Source organism: Mustela nivalis (genome assembly GCF_964662115.1).
Source record: "Mustela nivalis genome assembly, chromosome: 11".
In the NCBI taxonomy this organism is placed as follows: domain Eukaryota; kingdom Metazoa; phylum Chordata; class Mammalia; order Carnivora; family Mustelidae; genus Mustela; species Mustela nivalis.
Genome location: NC_139030.1, coordinates 42,583,278 through 42,599,164, shown reverse-complemented (window position 1 = coordinate 42,599,164; position 15,887 = coordinate 42,583,278). Strand labels below are relative to the sequence as shown.

The window sequence follows — 15,887 nt, the reverse complement described above, 5'->3', positions numbered from 1 at the left end:
CTCTGCTTATACAGCAGCTCAGCTCTACGGATTGAATAAACCAGACCTCAGCCTAATCTTCAGAGTCGATGGAATCAGTTTGGCCAAATGCTGTGGCCCCAGAGGCTCAGGGTCTAGTCATGAGGCAGATTCAACCTTACCTCACATGGCTGCCTCCTTGTGGCCTCCGTGTTCGAGCCTAGAGACTGACCCCTTGGGGACTAGCCTCAATGAAACCGGGCCATGTAAATTTGTCTTTGCTTTTGAGCTGTATGGAGCAGTTCTGAAGCCTTTGCTGCAGGGCCCTGCTTGAGTCTGACCTGGCCAGAGAAGCAGGAGAGTTTGAGGCTCCAAATGAAGTAGGGTGGCCAGCTAGTTCTGGTTTATCTTAGACTTCCCCAGGCTGAGCACTGAAAGTCCCACGTGCCAGGAAACCCCTCAGTCCCTGGCAAACTGGGGTGATTGGTCACTCTAAAAATCAAGATGCCAAGGCTCTGGTACCTGATTAGGTCTCCTTAACTGTTAAATGCTGGGATCGGTCAATACAGCTTCTAAAGTTATTGCCACCTCTAACAGCTCACGATTCATCCTCATGCTCCTGACCTTACCCATCAACCCTCAAACAAAATTCGCTCCATCCAAGTCCTGAGTTTATGTAATCTGACGATAAACTAATCATCGGTGTGTTAACAGGAAAGGATAAAGGGGTTTGCAGAGGAATTTGAACAATGGCTCTGGGAGGAAGGCATATGGCTGTAGCCAAATGGCCCTAATGGTGGGAGTTCAGCTGGGGTGATAGCCTGTGTAGCTCAGTGTTGTCCTGGAAGGGAGATGTTTATAGACAGGCATTTGGAGGCAGCCAGCCTGAGAGAGCTGGTTTGATGGGTTGGTTGCAGCTGCACAGCAGGAATGGTAGCCACAGGCAGGGAAGGCATTCCTTCTGAACTGAGCCAACTTTCACAGTGTGATGTGAATAAAGTCAGTAGTTGAAACCAGAGACTGTAGAAGAAAGGAAGTAGTCTACTGATCCCACTATTTATTTATTTTTAAATGCATTTGCCCTGAGCCCCAGTCTGTCATCTGAAATACAGGGGCTCCTGGGTGGCTTAGTCGGTTAAGTCGGTTATGCCTTCAATATAGGTCATGATCCCCGCATCCTGGGGTCCACGGGGAGCCTGCTTTTCCCTTTTCCTCTGCCATTCACCCCACTTGTTCTCTCTCTCTCTCTGTCAAATAAATAAAATCTTTAAAAAAAATAAAATTAGGGGCGCCTGGGTGGCTCAGTGGGTTAAGCAGCTGCCTTCGGCTCAGGTCATAATCTCAGGGTCCTGGGATCGAGTCCCACATCGGGCTCTCTGCTCAGCAGGGGGCCTGCTTCCCTTCCTCTCTCTGTGATCTCTTCCCTTCCTCTCTCCTACTGTGATCTCTCCCCGTCAAATAAATAAATAAAATCTTAAAGAAAAAAAAAATTAAAAAAAAAATTTAAAAAATGAAATAGATATGCAGTTATTATTTTGGGGTACTTGAGAATTCAAACTCTGGCATCACCCCCTACTAACTCTATAATATTGGGCAAGTATTAGGTTGAATCATATGAGCTTGTCAATATTAGACCTTTTGACCTGCAAACACAGGAATTCCACAGGGTTAAATCTAATAACTTACTCTCTTTTCCTCAATCTCCTCATGTGTGAAAGGCGGGTAGGCGCTCACGAGAAAGCATGCAGAGAGGACTAGGTGAGAAGGTGCTCTGAACAGTCCCCGTCACACTTCCTGTTCAGTGGTGTCGCTATACTGTTGCCTCCTCGGCCACTAGCTGCAAAGAAGCACAGAGGGCCCGTGGACTCCATCAGCTGAGCATAGGGAGCCCCAGATTGTCCCTGGATGTGCAGCACTGACAGACCAAGGGGGATGGGGTACCTTAGCTGAATGTAGAACTTCATTCTCCTGCCAGGGTTAGGAAAGAAGAATAAGGTTATACCTCAGATTTTTCAGTTGTTCTGAGAATTGAAGTTTCTTCCTTTTCTCTCAGGACAGAACAACTAATTCTGAAGCAAGGCAAGGGCTTTTACAATGGGGTCTTGCTCTAGCAAAACTGGGCCCCACCTTTAACCTTACATCTGTGTTTGTAGCAACCACACAATGTGGTCATCTTATTCAATTTGATTATATACACACATACACATATATCGGGAAGCACGAACCCAACAAATGAGATAGCCTCATCATTAGTGGAGTATAAAAAAGTTACATTGGATTTCTCTCAGTAACTAACAGGAAGCAATAAAAGGAGAGGAAACAAAACATTGTGCTGCAGTACTGTCATTATATAATTAAATAACATTTATTAACTTAAGCAAATGCACTTGGCTTTTTATGGCTCAAGGAATCTAGGAAATAGTTTCCTTACATATAATGAGGAAGTGCATTGTTAGGTCTCTTAATATGTTTCTTCCCTATAGCACTTCTGTGTTTTGTCTGTGTTCTGCACTTTCATTCCCTTGACACTAATGCGATCTGTTCACCATACTGGGAACACTCGAACTCTTCGGTCAAACGATAGCTGGGGGAGCCTTTGGACTCCAAAGCCAGTACCTCCCCATTATGCACATCCCATAGATATGTCATCAGAAATCCAAAAAAGAAAACAGCCTTGAGCCTGGCTTTTTAAAATTCCCTCTCAAGCAGGCCTCTTGCAAATGTGAGAAAGTTTAGCTCTCAACATATATTAGCAATAAGGTGTTTACAACAAAATGCCTGGTTGTGCCTGTTAATGGCTTTGCTCTTTAAATTAATTCCTTCCTGGTGACAAAGGCTGAGCTTTTGAACTTCTGGGTATGGCTAGGCAGGGCGTTTTTGCTTGGCTTGGCTCTCTTAAATGGGTAGAAAAGGCTTGGTTGAACACCTGGTATTTTGTGGCCAGTAATTATACTACGGTTATTACTGTGCATTACCGAGCTTCACTTTTTGACCACAAAGCTGACCATATTCTTTAAAACAAACATCTTTTGAAAGCTTCATGTGCTCTGAAATGATTTTAATATCCACTTTGCCAATAGAATTTGGTGCAAAACAGAATTTTTTAACCAATGTTTGCTTTAAGGCAGCATCTCTTCACCTGTCATTTGGTCTGAGTTCTTCAGCTCTCACTAGCAATAAGTGATCTTTCCACTTACACTGCCGTAAGCCTTCCTGTTCCTCTCAGCACTGTAGGTGTGCTTACCGTGCAATGACCTGTCCCCCCGGGGAACAGATTTACTCTAGGGTGTGTGCTCATAACTGAGGCAGGGGAAGTGATAAACACTGAAACAATCAGAAACAAATCACCTTTTCCACATTTACAACACTAGTAAATCATTCACAGACAGGCTTTTGAAGCTGTGAGTCTTCCTCTAAGAAGACCAGGTTCCCAATTCTTTTCTTTTTTTTTTTAAAGAAAGATTTTATTTATTTATTTGTCAGAGAGACACAAGCAGGGGGAGCAGCAGGCAGAGGGAGAAACAGGCTCCCTGTTGAGCAGGGAGTCCAATGTGGGGCTCGATCCCAAGACCTAGGATCAAGACCTGAACCAAAGGCAGGTGCCTAACCAACTGAGCCACCCAGACGCTCCTCATTTCTTTAATTTTTTATTTTTTAATTTTAATTAAAAAATGTCTTATTTATTTATTTGATAGAGAGAGAGAGTACAAGCAGGGGAAGATGGAGAAGCAGACTTCTGCTGAGCTGAAAGCCTGACCTGGGGCCCAATCCCAGGACCCCGGGATCATGACCTGAGCCGAAGGCAGACACTTAACTGACTGAGCCACCCAGATGCTCCTCTTTTTCTTTTTCTTTCTTTCTTTCTTTCTTTCTTTCTTTCTTTCTTTCTTTCTTTCTTTCTTATTTGATTTACTTATTTGAGAGAGAGAGAGTGCACATGCATGAGCGAGAGGGAGGGGCAGAGTAGACTCCACACTGAGTAGGGAGCCAGACCAACCCAGGCCTCATTCTCACAACCCTGAGATCATGACCCGAGCTGAAATCTGCTTAACTGGCTGCTTAACTACCGGGGTGTCCCCAAGTTCCCAATTCTTAAGTGAAAACCTAATCACCAAGAATGTAGATCAAACCATCAAGGGTAGAGCCATCCCAGTTGAGGTGGACAAGGGAAAAATGTACATTTTTTTAAAAAAGATTTTATTTATTTATTTGACAGAGAGAGAGAGAGATCACAAGTAGGCAGAGAGGCAGGCAGAGAGACAGGTGGAAGCAGGCTCCCTGCTGAGCAGAGAGCCCAATGCAGGGCTCGATCCCAGGACCGGGCTTTATCTGCTAGTTGCCTGGACAGAAGAACTCCCATCAATCAATGCTTCTTTGCCTCACTTAGTTTTATTTTATTTTTTTATTTTTATTATTTTTTTATTTATTTGAGAGAGAAAGAGAGAAATATTGAGAGAGAGAGAACATAAGCAGGGAGGAGAGGGAGAAACAGGGTCCCTGTGAGCAGGGAGCCAGATATAGGGCTCAATCCCAGGACCCTGGGATCATGACCTGAGCCAAAAGCAGACACTTAACCAGCTGAGCCACCTGGCACCCTTCCTCACTATTAGTTTTAGGAAAATGACACAAAGATTTCACCTCACAAGGACCTAATGAGGTTAAATGTGATACACATGTGATAAGAAATGTTTTTTTTCCTTAGTATTCCCCTACCTTCACCTCCATGCCTTGGACAGCAGGTCCTTGTCTTATTATCTTAAGGTAAATGTATGATGTGATAGGGTAAAGAGCAAAACAAGAACAAAATTTCTGTGAGTTGTGTTTTGTGTTATAAAAGCCCTCAGAGGGATGGAGAGGATTTGGAATATAGCCAAAGGGTTTAGAAGGAAAAGGTTTGAGGACAGTTGGGCTTTCTTCCCTTCACTGGGGTAGGAGGAGAGATTGATCAAAAGTGAGAGCAAAGGCATGGATGGGTCCTTCCTTCCTGCCCTTCCCTTCTACCTCGGGAAGACAAGCCTGGGAAGAAGAATGGCTGTGTGGTGTGGAACTATAGAACTTACCAGACCCTGGAGTGGCTCCAAAGTAGGGAGCAGCTGGACATGAATAGGCCATGACCAGGCAGCAGGCACAGATGTATCAGTATCTGTGGGAAGACTAGAAGGAACTGTAGACATCTTAGTTGGTCCCTTCTCAAAACTGACTTGAGGAACAAATGGATCTCCAATACCTTGTACTAACCTGTGTACCCCAGCTGCATCCCAACCCAAACTTAAAGGTAGAGAGATACCCAAATGGTGGAAGTCATTGCCAATACCACCTTCCAATATAGAGTCAGAGCTTAAAAGATAAAGTGGGTTGGGGCACCTGGGTGGCTCAGTGGGTTAAGCCTCTGCCTTCGGCCCAAGTCATGATCCCAGGGTCCTGGGATCGAGCCCCGCATGGGGCTCTCTGCTTGGCAGGGAGCCTGCTTCCCCCTCTCTCTCTCTGCCTGCCTCTCTGCCTACTTGTGAGCTCTGTCAAATAAATAAATAAAATCTTTAAAAAAAAAAAGATAAAGTGGGTTGATTATAGTGGAATAAAGACACACTTTGGCACACCTGCATATGTATACTGAGATCTGTGCCTTATCTAGTTTGAGCTTCTGTGGAAGACAATGTGGTATATTGGAGAAACACTAACCTGAAGAGCTCTGTCACTTAGTAGTATGTGACTTTGGACAAGTCATGTAAATACTCAGGGCCTCAGGGTCCTCAGTCTATAAAATGTGTATAATAACACCCATCCTGACAACTCATAGTGCTGTTGTGAGAACGGGATGCTACCTGTGGATGTCATTATATATAGCACAAGGCACGGAGCCAGCCTAGATAGTATCAGATGCAAATCATAATTAGAAGAAAAAACTGATGAAATAACTCCAACTTATAGAAACTTCTGGAAAAGATTAATCAATTTCCTTTTCTCTTCCTGGCACACCAAAGATAACATTTCCCAGTGTTTTCCAGCCTCCCTTGCGCTTAGGATGGGGCCACGTGATTGGATTCTGCCACTGGGATATAAGAAGTAACAAACAGTGCTTGTAGGCCTAGCTACAAATCCCCCTCTGTGGTCTTAAGTATATTCCCTTCTCCCTCTTTGGCAACTGCTGAGGCCATAGGTTGAAGCTGATGGCATTTTAAGATGAATTGCCAAGTCACCACTTGGAGGAGTTGCATAAGGGTGCCCCCTTCCTACATTGGCTTATGATGTAAGTTATAAACTTTTATCATATCAAGTCAATAATACTTTTGGGTTATGTGTTCATGTAGCCTATCTAGCCTGTCCTGATTGGTATGGTACTATAATAGGATAACATATTATTATAATATATATATATACACATTTCATATTATCTATCTATCAAATCAGATGTCTCAAGAGTGAAGGAGTGTCTCAGTCAATATCTTTCTTTCCACATTATGACAAACATATAAATTCAGTTTGTGCTATTCTTGAGCAAAGACATCACAAGCGCAGGTTATGATAACATTCAAGTCTTGTCTGGCTTGGTCAGTGGAAGCACGGTTACCTACAACCCTGGCTCTGACAGACCCCAGGCCATCTACACCATTCTCCCTGCGGCTGCTGCAGTTGAAGTCCCTTGCCTGATCACTGCACTGGCTTAGCTTGAAGGTGGCTTCCTCTCTCCGCATCTCAAACTCTCCGTGGACACTCAGCATTCTAACAGGGAGGACCCAGGAGATGCTCTCGGATCTAGGCAATGAGGAATCCCATTCTGTAGGGAACACAGCTGTTACTAAACATCTCAAAGCAGTAGGTTCTGCATGTTTGCTTATTACTACTCCCATTCCCCAAACAGTTCCAATATACATGCGTTTATAGCTTAACTTCTGCTCAAGCCACCAGAGCAATGGGTATTACTGACTGTACTCAGAAACCACAACCTCACTGCTGCCTGGGAGGCTATCCAACCGCAGACAGAACAGTAATGCTTTTCCCCAAAACTGTACTGTCTTTGTCCAGAGCTGGCAAGAGAGCTCAGTTATCTTCAAGGCCCCAGGCTTCAGATTTTCTCTGCCGCACGCCTGGTCATGCCTGGTCACCACCCTCTCTCTGGGTGAGTCTTTATTCTTTTTTTTTTTTTTTTTTTTAAAGATTTTATTTATTTATTTGTTTGTCAGAGAGAGAGAGAGAGAGAGAGAGAGCGAGAGAGCATGAGAGTGTGCCCGCATAAGCAGAGAGAGTGGCAAACGGAGGGAGAAGCAGTCTCCTTGCCCAGCAAGGAGCCTAATGCGAGACTCAATCCCAGGACCCTGGGATCATGACCTGAGCTGAAGGCAGACACTTAACTGACTGAGCCACCCAGGTGCCCCTGGGTAAGTCTTTATTCTTAATGCCTTTGCCCCATTGGGAAGGATCTCTAGGAAGGCCTGGTCATTTTATTCCTTAACAAAAACTACCTTCTTTTGGACCAGTTAACTGCTTTGATTCATGCCAGAGAATCCTGCCTAGGGGGCAGGCAGACTTGAGCCCTTGGTCACACAGGGTGAGTGAGGAACCATAAATACGGTGGGAAATCTGTCTGCACAACTGAATGAAATCTCAAAGCCCTTATCCTGAAGGCCATCGATGCAACTGTACCATTATCTTTGAATGAACGGTACTGACCTTCAGAAAAAGAAAGCATTAAAAAAGAAATTTTTGCTAGGTAATATTATTATTATTTTTTAAGTAATCTCTATACCCAATGTGGGATTTGAACTCATGACCCTGAGATCAAGAGTCGGATGCTCCACTGACTGAGCCAGCCAGGTGCCACTAATATTATTGTTATACTGAGAATTGGTGACCTGAGGAATAAAGATACTTTAAATGTTTTAATTGTTGCTTCCTAAAATAAATGCTTTTAGAATCATAAAACTATTATGTGCTTATTGTGATCAGTTTGCCAAGTACATAAAAGTATATAAAATGTTTTAATTGCACCTATCAGCTTCTGTTTTGTGATATAATTGGTGTGGTCTACCTTCCCTCTACAGTACACATCTCTTGAAGAAAGAAATCATAGCATTTCTTCATCTTTGTGTAACCCATGATACCAAGGCTGAGAGTCTTGAATACAATAGGGCACAATAAATGTTTGTGGAATGAATGCCATTTAATTAATTTAGGAAAGCTGGTATCTTCACCTACCTTTGTGGACCAGAGTCGCCAAGGCTGAAAACAAAACAGAAGAAGATAACTGCCATAGACACTGGGTGGAGTGGCCGTGACTATGGACTCTGGAGTCGGCATATGTGGTCTGAAGTACATCTCTGATCTTACAGCAGTGTGTCTACGGGTGAGTTATCCCAACATTCTGAGTCTCTGGCCTGATGGGGCTCTGTTGCAAATTGCTCTCACTCCTGGACTGAAGCCGATGGCGTCATCTCTACCCGAAATGATGCCTGGAACTCTCCCAATTTTAGTACTAACACCTCCGCAACTCAAGAAATACCTCAATCTCAGGTAAACCAGAAAAGTTAGTCATCCCACAGAGAAGTAGGACAGATCACACACCGGCTCTTAAAGCAAAGCCCACTTCAGCTCTTTTCAGTTCCCCCAGCAAGTCCCGTGGCACAGAGAATTCTGAGGGGTGGTATAAAGGAAAAACTCAAGTTTTTTCTTTCCTGAGTGGGGAAAAAAAAAATCCAGTTGTTCCCTACTACCTCTTTTTCTCTGTGTGTACGTCCTTTACTTTCAGAGAACACTTTTGACCTTTCTGGTCATGCAATGTGTGGAGGTGTTTCCCCCACCAACCAATTCTCTGACACAAGATGGGTGCCCCACAATTTAATTCAATTCTTAACTTGTATACCTAGAGATAGGGTCAGATCTCATGGGCTCAGGCCCATGAGACTGCCTCCTCATTTTAGATTCTAGTCACAAACCCAGGTTGTCCCCTGGGCTTCTGACCAACCAGCTATAGACTGGCATTTCCAATGACCACCCTCCTTGGGTTCAGTTAATTTGTTAAAGTGGCTCACAGAACTGAATGGAACATTTACTTATGATTACTGGTTTATAATAATAGGCTATGATAACGGATACAGATGAAATCCAAAGGGAAAGGGTGCATTGGGCAAGGGGGAAGGAGCTGGAGCTTCCATGCCCTCTCCAGGTATGTGCCACTCTCCCAATACCCCCACGTGTTTACTAACCTGGTAGCTCTCTGAAGCCAGTTCTTTTTGAGTTTTTATGGAGGCTTCATTACATAGGCATGATTGATCAAATCATTGGCCACTGGTGAGTGAGTTAACCTCCTGGCTTTCTCCCCTCCTCAGAGGTCAGAGATGGGGTTGGGCATGGGGAACTGAAAGTTCCAACCCTCCAATCACATGGTACATTCTCCTGCCAATCAGCCCCCCATCTTAGGGAAGGTCTAAGAGTCATCTCATTAACATAACAAAAGGCGCATCCTGGAGCTGTAGGTCAGGAATTGTGGACAAAGACCAGGTATATATAAGAAATATATTTTAGGCATCCAAATGACCAAATATATATTTCTTATAAATCACAATATCATAGGTGCGGATATACCATCCCACTATATCAGGGGGAGGAGACCTGGAAATATTTAGCTCTTATGACGACCACACCTGCTTTGCCTCTGTCCTCCCCAGCTAGGTTTATAGTCTTCCTCAGGGAATATTAAGCTCTCTCACCTGATCCTAGCACATTTATTGCCAATGGACTTCTTCCCCCCATGCTTCACTCCCAGAATAGCATTGGTAGTAGGTTGAGCAGTGGATGCCAAAGACAGAATCAGCCTCTCCTTCAATTGTAAGCATTCATAAATGTATTAATTAGTGTATTCATTTATTGACTATCAAATGCCAATTGAACCTCTTTTGTGCTGGAGATGTATCATGTGATAAGATGTGAACTTCAGGATAAAATATTTAAGTCCAAGAAATATTGAGCTACTAATATTAGCCTTTTACTATGCCATCTATAGATCTCATTTCCCTTACTCAGTTATTTTGTGGGCAATTTGATATCTTTTCTCCTGCCCCTTTCAACGTTCATTAAAGACTGAATTTATAGGCTTAAAGTAAGTAATTTAACTAACGTGCTCAAACTAATAAGCTCATACCTGCTTAGCCAAAAGAGCACGGCCCAGCCATGGCTCTGCCTGCAGGGTTAGGTGCTGGTTTGGAGAAGGGGACTGGGTTTGGAAAAGGGAATAGGACTCAAAACGGGGAAGTTGTGATGCTCTTACATATTTGCTAATTCCCCGAAATTGATTTTATGCATAAGTGTGCCATTAGCCATTCCCAGATGCCAGTAGCTGCTTCAAAAGGTCTAGGTTACAGTAGTTTCCAATCACTTGGGAGCCCTGAAAAATCCCATGTCTAGGCCACATCATGAATCAATTTTGTCAGAATCTCTGGTGGGGGGCAAGACTCACATTTTGCTATTTTTAAACATTTTCGGGTGAAGCCCTAGGCCTAAGTCTGTGGTTCTCAAATTTTAACCTGTATCAGAATCACCTGGAAGGCTCAGAGATTGTTGGGTCCCCCTCTGGAGTTTGTGATTCAACAAGTCTGGAGTGGGGCCTGAGAATCTGCATTTCTAACAAGTTCCCAGACAATGATGCTGCGGGTCTGGAGCCCACATTTCGAGGACCACTGGCCTAGGAGACCCTCAGTATCCTTAACAACTGAGTGGAATAAAGGATGGGACAGTTGTGAGGAGGCCTACTCTAGATTATTACTTCTGGAGGATCTGTTCAGGTTGCTCTCCAGACTCAGATCTGCTTGAGAGTAATCTATGAGACAGAGGTAAAATAAAATGACCTGTATAGTTGTGAGGTTTAACTGTGATAAGGTACACAAAACCTTAGTACAGAAGTGGCCACAAAGTAAACACTCAACCAATGCTAGCCCATGATGCTACACTATGCTTCCCCAGAAACCCAGTAATTATCTTGAACCTCAGAAAACGGTCTGAAACCTCCGTATTTCAGTCTATCTTCTTTCCCTGGTCCCTTTCTTTCAAAATAATTATTGAAAAGGCAATAAACATTTATGATTTAAAAATGTAATTGTACAAAAGGGTGAGAAGTATTTTGCCTCCCCAGGAGCTCTCCAGTCCTCTTATTCTGTTCATCAGAGATAAGCACTAGTTCTGGCTTCTTATATATGTCTCTAGAGATATTTGTTGCAGATAAAACCGCAATTGTGGGGACGCCTGGGTGGCTCAGTGGATTAAAGCCTCTGCCTTCGGCTCAGATCATGATCCTAGGGTCCTGGGATCTGCCCGCATCGGGCTCTCTGCTCAGCAGGGAGCCTGCTTCCTCCTTCTCTCTCTCTGCCTGCCTCTCAGCCTACTTGTAATCTCTGCCTGTCAAATAAATAAATAAAATCTTTAAAAACAAAACAAAACAAAAACCGCAATTGTGTGTATATGCGTGTGTGTCCATCTCTTTTTAAAGAGTATTGATGATAGCATGCTATGTATACCATTTTACAATCTTTTTTCTAATATTCATAATTGGGCAAACTGGTTTTTTTTTTCACCTAAGATGATATCTTGGGGATAGTTTCATATTATTGCATATAAACCTGTATTATTCTTTTTTTTTTTTTTTTCCTTTTAAGTGGGCTCCAACACAGGGCTTGAACTCTTGACCCTGACATCAAGACCTGAGCTGATATCAAGAGTCTGTGCTGAGCATGGAGCCTATTTAAAAGAAGAAGAAGAAGGGGTGCCTGGGTGGCTCAGTGGGTTAAGCCACTGCCTTCGGCTCGGGTCATGATCTCAGGGTCCTGGGATTGAGTCCCACATCGGGCTGTCTGCTCAGCAGGGAGCCTGCTTCTCTCTCTCTCTCTCTCTCTCTCTCTCTGCCTGCCTCTCTGCCTACTTGTGATCTCTGTCAAATAAATAAATGAAATCTTAAAAAAAAAAAAAAAAGAAGAAGAAGAAGAAGAAGAAGAAGAATCCTTGGGACAATGGTGGGTGACCTGGATTATCCCATCTCTACTGTACTAAATTTAATGTGTATCTTGTTTGTGTGAGTCGTTGCAACACAGGTTGTGGTTTTATGTTGTGTGTGGTTCTTCATCCACTTTTTCAAGGGTAGCAAGGCCCTGCATCACGATTATGCAAAACTGCTGCTGCTATACATTTTTCCAAAATGCTTGAACTACTATTCTAGAAAAGTTAACTCACATACTGCTTCCTCTCTCTGTTGATGTGCAAGGACCCAGCAAGACAGTCTGAGAACATGAAAATCACATAATCTTGGTTTCATTTCCAACTAACAGGTTTGGTTTAGTTACAATAGATCTTGAAAGGCCAGCAAAATGAAAGGATAAGCTGGTGACCGATGGAAGTCCCAGGGTTGCTTAGAAGTATGGCCCCTTCCCCCCATCAGCTCTTCTATCCCTAAGTCATCTCAAATAACAGCAAACCATGTAGATATGATGGGTTTGCCATAAATCAGCTTTAGGACAAGTGCCCTAGCCTTCCACTTCCAACCAGAGTAGCATCTCAAGCCTCAGCATAAGACCAAGGCCAGGTACACTAGAGCTTTAATAAAGCACCTAACTTACATACCCAAGTCAATTCCTGATGATTTAAAAAAAAAAAAAAAAAAAAAAAAGATGTTCTAAAGCTAGAGATATAATTGTGTCTGCATAAACCAATATAATCATCCCAAACTCAGACCTATTTGAGGCCAAAAGCCCCTCCGCCATCCTCTAGTGTTCAAAATTCTACCCGCATCTGCCACACTGACCAGCCCCCATTCCTTCCCTTCTGTCCCTTCTGCACACTGTTCTTCCCTTGGTTTAACTGTGTCCTCCCAGATGGTTGGATATGTTGAAGTCCTAACCCTGTGTCCCAGAGTAAAAGGTCCAAACTCCCTTGCCTGAGATATGCCCTGCCCATAACTCCAACCTATTAATGGAGCTAACTTTTCCCCCACTCATTTTCCCTTCATGGGCCCCTCTACCAGCTAAACTGAACTACTATTTCTGTTACAAACACTCTGCTTTCTTACCTCCTTTTCCCACCATCTTTGTTCATAGTCTATCTTCTGGGAGTACCCTCCTTTCCCCTATCTCTTCATTGGTGAATACTACTTATTCCTCAGAGCTCAGTTACAATGCCACCTTCACGGAGCTATCAATGAATGCTTTGCTCTGCTTTGCCCCCGTAAAAAGTTCTTGCCCCAGTTTCCGAGTTTTCATAGCTCTTATCTAGACCTCTGGATACCTAACATTTCCTTTTTTAATTAAAATTATTTGTACTAACAATACACATCCTTTGTTAAAATCTTAATTACTTCATTTAATTCTTCTAATGACTCTACGAGGTAACTACTATTATCCCCATTTTGCAGGTTATGAAAAATGAGGCATGAAGGGATTAAATAATTTATCCAAGAATGCATTTAGTGGTGAAGCCAAGGTTCAGATGACTAGAGCCCCAGAGCCCATACTTCTCTCACCTCTACTATATAAGTCATATGGTGGTTTGCTAGACAAGGAGCTCCTGGATAGCAACCATCTCCGGATGCTCCATCTTTGCATCTCCCAAGTACCTACTGCCATGCATTTTACCTTAAAGAAGCTCAGTGAAAAGAGGCATAGACTTGGTCAGATGTGCCCTTTTCTCTCAACAGTAGGTGGGTAAGTTAATGACCATTATACAGTGTTCTATGCAAATACTACAGTTCCTTTCCTCACTGAGCTCCCCTCCCTGTTTCTTTTTGCCTCTTTTCTGTGTTCAGCCTGTGGAGAAGGCAATGTCCTTGGGAAGGGTAGAAGGGACTGGTTTCCACTCTGAGAAGACCATAGACAAGTTCTCTTGGGGACTAGAGACTTCCTGAGAAGTTCTCAGGCAGCAACCCTCTCTAGCTGGCAAATGCCCTACAGTTCACAACCTCAGGCAGTTCCAGAGAATGAACCTTTTCAAATGAAATAAACAGAGAGAAATGAGACCTTTTATTATCTCCAGATGGGACTGTGCAGCCTTAGAAACTGTAGAAATAATTCTGTAATGCCTGGATCACACTTCTGTTATCTCCCAAAAGGAAAGAAATTTCCTTTCACTGAGAAGGGGTAAATTATGTTAATTAAAAAGCCAACATGGATTAAATTCTGCAGATTGAATCCCCATTCCCTCTATCCAGATTTTTCTGGTTTTTACTTAACTTTGCATTGCTCTCCTCGCTTTTAAATAAAATATTAGGTTGAGTTGGAACACACACCCAATTGTAAGACTGTTGTTTCTGAGTCATTACTCAAGACTTAGATGTTATTTTTAAAATGAGGAATGAAATCTGGCAGTGAAATGCTCTTTAGGGTACTATTGGAAAAGGATACATGAAAATTGGCAGTGAAATGCTCTTTAGGGTATTATTGGAAAAGGATACATGAAAATCATATCTGTAGTATTTTATTACTGTTAGTGGTGGCTGTTAGTGGTGGTCAGTTGGGCAGCCTACACAAAGAAGGTGCCCAATAAACATTTACTGAATGAATTCATACTTCATAACTTTGGGCTCTAACAATATAAAATATAGCTTTAAAATGGATGGTGCCACCTATTGGTGAACTTTAAAATGATAACATGTAATAAATTAATGTTTCGCCATCATTTGTTATTTATTTCCACAGAGATTCTAAGAGATATTGAAGAGATAGAAGGAATAGCTTTCTTGGCCCATGCAGAAAAGAGGCACTAATGTTTTCACTTGGTTTGCTCTCCAGTGGGCACCTATGAAAAGCTCAATATTTTAGAAGATGCCAGAGAAGTAAAGACATGGCCCCTGACTTCAAAGAGCATCTTTCTATTTGGAAAGAGGAGACCTACCTCCTGAGAGCAATCAACAAATACAACAAAACCATAAATACTGTGACATTAAAATGCACAGTGTTCACTCCATATATATGCTTATATCTTATATATTATGAGGTAGCCATACTTCTTGGACAGTACAGAAACAAGTATGTTTTGCTTACCACTTACCCCAGGCCTACCCCACTCCTGTCCCTGGCACTTAATAAGCAATGATAAACACCACTGAATAATTGAATAATTCAGGTCTCATGGTTAAATACATGTAGGTTATAGAATCCCTCTGCTCTGCCCACCCCTAACTCTCTCTCTTAAATAAATAGATCTTAAAAAAATATGGCACAAAATTACTATATGTTATTCCTGACTAGAAGGATTACAGGTGGTTTTGGTTTATTCTACTGTAAAAAAATCTTTGAAATTTAGTGGGTGAAATTTAGCTCATCCCTTCTGGCTATTTTTGCTTTCATTGTCCTTGGCTATTATTTTACAACTTTGCAGAGAAAGAGGTTAACATGTAGAAAATTAACAGTAATGTGAATATTTGCTATTGTAGCTATGCAAATGATTCCATTAATGCAATGGAAATGAATTTTGTCTGGTAGATAATAAAAATCTCCATAATCCAAATCCATCTGAACTGGTTATAACATCTTACTGGTTCCCTCATTAATTAATGAGTTAAATAAAATCTTCGATATATGCTCATTATGTATTTATATGAGTCATGATTTTACCTTTTATGAAAGCTATTCCTTAACAGTAGATATTTTCTATATTCTAGATTTTTTTACAGTAAACATGTATTGCTAATTTTTAAATAAACTTTTAAGTATAACATGCATGCTATACTTAATTTTAAGTATAACATGTATGCATGTTTTAAGTACGTATTCATGCATACAAAAATTTACAGCTCAGTGAATTTTCACACAATCTGAATAGCTATGTAAGCAATCCTCAGATCAAGGAATAGAACATTCTTATGACCTCAGAAGTTCCTTCACTATTACCTCCCCACCAAATGGGTGAACAATCCTGATTTCTAACATCAGAGATTCATTTTTATCTGACTTTAGCTT

The 15,887-nt window shown here is 42.2% G+C and overlaps 1 long non-coding RNA gene across 1 annotated transcript; it reads left to right on the top strand.

Annotated features, from left to right (window-relative positions):
• The first annotated feature begins 7,008 nt into the window (after nt 1-7,008).
• LOC309844567 lies at nt 7,009-11,707 on the top strand. Its single transcript, XR_014300764.1, has 3 exons — nt 7,009-7,075; nt 8,130-8,299; nt 11,601-11,707. It is a non-coding gene; the product is annotated as an uncharacterized lncRNA (long non-coding RNA).
• Nucleotides 11,708-15,887: the final 4,180 nt, after the last annotated feature.